General features: G+C 44.8%; 1 non-coding gene across 1 annotated transcript; it reads right to left on the bottom strand.

Moving 5' to 3' along the window:
* Positions 1 to 1,282: 1,282 nt before the first annotated feature.
* Trnap-agg lies at positions 1,283 to 1,354 on the bottom strand. The gene has a single exon. It is a non-coding gene; the product is annotated as a tRNA-Pro (tRNA).
* Between the last annotated feature and the right edge of the window lie 1,534 nt (positions 1,355 to 2,888).

Here is a 2,888-nt window from a genome sequence, read left to right as displayed (position 1 = left end):
GGCCACTCCGGCCGGCGGCTGTAGCTGTAATTGTCGGTTTGAAGTCGCCCACAGCATACCCCATCTTCCCATTAGCACACAATTAACAGCGTACATTGTGCCCCTTGCTCCCTCCCCGACCCCTGTCGAAGCAAGGTTATTATAAAAAGAGTTGAAGGAACACACCAACCAAACTTTGCAGTGGGAAGAGAAATTCCGCCTCATGCAAGACACCTTTTTCCTGTTTTGTTTCTCCCAGACATGTTTCAGCACATTTTGTGATATCTTCAGTGGGTTTCGTTTTTTTTTATTTCTTAACTTGCGTGATACTATCGGACATTTATTTTGGCAGCTGTTCTGCTATACAAGCTACAACTTCTCATTATTTTAATACTGTGGTGCTTTATGACATGATGCTGCCGATGTGAATAGGCAGATTTCGTGGCCTATTGTCGGTTGACACTGCACTTTCACTCATGGTTTTTTTTCATAATATAGGCAAAGTTTTCGCCGCCATTACGTGTTCTTGTGGCTGTATCTGCCACAGCTACAACACGTAATGGCAGAGAAAACTCTGAAGAAAAAAAATCGGGGAAAGTGTAGTGTCAACAGTGTTACATCTAAGTGAAATGCTGATTCTGGCGAATGCACTCTTCAATTTTATATCGCATAAATGATGAATTGTAAAGTTCTTAATGGTATGACACAGATACTTTCCAAACTTTTGGACAAATTCTTGAGGGATGTATTTATCTGATTGGCAATTTGTTGAAAGTTATTCTGAAATGTTGGACCCAGTACTGACGTAAACGAATTACATAAAAATGTTAATAAAGTAATAATAATAGACTTACTTGGGAAATCTTAGACATCTGTTATATTCGAAGGGAATAGTGTGGATAAAACGCTATTTCGCAACCTGTAATAATCGCCAATCGACTACCATCCTTAAAAGCTGAGACGTGAAATAACATGACTTTTAGGAAAAATCAGTCTTGTCAAAGTAAATGAATAGAAGTTTTCACGTCATTTGTTTAATCTTTTCATCACCATCATCATCATATTTGCTTAAGCTCAAGTACTGAGAAGCACAAACGCCAATATGGTCTTCTTCTGGTGTGTGTAAATTGAGGAAGAGTGAGACGAGAGCAGTATCAGGAAGCGAACTGGAAATAAAGCACCCGGTTCTCTGTCGTCACTGTAAAGGCACAACAACTCTAAGTAAATCAAAGCTACCAACGGCTCTAGTGAACTGCAACAATTTTGGAATTTGAAGGTAGCAAGGAATATGCTACAAAAACATGGGCTCGTCCGGGATTTGAACCCGGGACCTCTCGCACCCTAAGCGAGAATCATACCCCTAGACCAACGAGCCGCTCATGAGAGAAAAAGCCTTTCACTCATGTAAGACGCAGCGAGGCGGTCCAGACGCGCGCAAACGCGGCGCTCGCTGTGCGGCCGGCTGCGGCTCTTGCGTTCCGCTCTGCCCGCCTCTCGCGAGGCAAACCGCAGCTGTGCCGCACACGTGCACAGGCCGGGCTCACGTGCTGCAGGTCTGGCAGCTTTCCGCCAAGGCTGCCTGCTTTCATAGCTGCGTGACGCATTCGAAATTGTTGGACTTCAGCAAGTAAAATGACTTCAAAACCAGAGAACAGAAGCAAGTTGGCATCACACAGTAATGATAAATATACCTTAACTGCAAATTGCAGCATTAGCAGACAAAACTAATATTTTTCTTCGCTCTGCTCAAACGTTAGATGAGGAAGGAGACTGAGAGTTCCACGTCGCGTCGCTTTCAGCATAGTGTGGACATGAACAAGAACCAGCATTAGAATGACGTAGGAAATATGACAATGCCCGTCTTAAAAATACAAGACTATAATGCGTGAACATTAAATTCTGTTGTCTTATTTTCATCCTCTATTTTATGTCTTTCAAAATGACACCAATTCACATAAATTTCTGTATTTGTCTCCTAGCGACACCGAATGCTAAAAAAAGTAAAATCGTATGGCGTCGTTGGCTGGCAGCCGCCGAGGTGCAGGTTCAACCGACTAATTGGAAAGAATTTTCCTGTCCTTCCTGCACACCGGCACCTTTCGTTATGTGAGACGTGTGTTAAGTGTGTGTGATACGTCCAGAAGACTGAAATCGGTGTGTGTAGTGCGGTGTTATGTTTGTGTTGTATCATAACCAGAGAAGGGAGAAGGTGAGAGTCGGTGGCAGCACGAAAGGGGACGTCGAGCTTAACGTTCCCACCCAATGGACGGACCACCACCAGCAGTGTCACGCGCCCTCACTCCTTGAGACACTGTGCAGAGGTTTGGAATTTAATCGAGGACACGGCGAAAAGTCTAGTGGTCAAGACCCCACCACCTGCCCCGTCCTTTCGCGAAAAGACGAAGGCAAAGTTGCAAACATCGCGCGGCGTTCTTGGTCAGTTACTCGGCGACCATCGATGTCACTTATGTGCCGTGATCTGAACGGGAGGGGTGTATTCAATGAGTCAAGTGCGTTGACTATAAAATGCTACTAAAACTTTTAAGCATTCTGTAGAAGCAAATTTAATTTGGTGAAGAACAGCATAAGGCCAGGCGTCTGACTTATTGAGATCAATACCCGCCATACTTGCACTAACAATAAGGCGATCCGTATGTTATGGTGAAGAAAGATGCCACGTAGAGAACGCTACCTAAAACAACTGAACGTGTGCGGCTCACATTGTTGCCGTTCATAGCTTGGCATCTTGTATTAGTGATAGTGGCGTCTCGTTTTCTTGGTGTGTTCACTGGCGCCACTACGTATGCTCGCCTTGTCTGTCCGTGACTGGCAGCACCAGCGCTTAACGATAGCGGGTACTGTAGCGGCCTCTACTCTTTCTGGGTCGTCGTGTGTCCAGGAAGTTGCCT

This window comes from Schistocerca piceifrons, chromosome 2 (assembly GCF_021461385.2).
Source record: "Schistocerca piceifrons isolate TAMUIC-IGC-003096 chromosome 2, iqSchPice1.1, whole genome shotgun sequence".
Taxonomy (NCBI): Eukaryota; Metazoa; Arthropoda; class Insecta; order Orthoptera; family Acrididae; genus Schistocerca; species Schistocerca piceifrons.
Note: the sequence above shows the minus strand (reverse complement) of the source record. Positions and strands in the feature narration are given on the sequence as shown.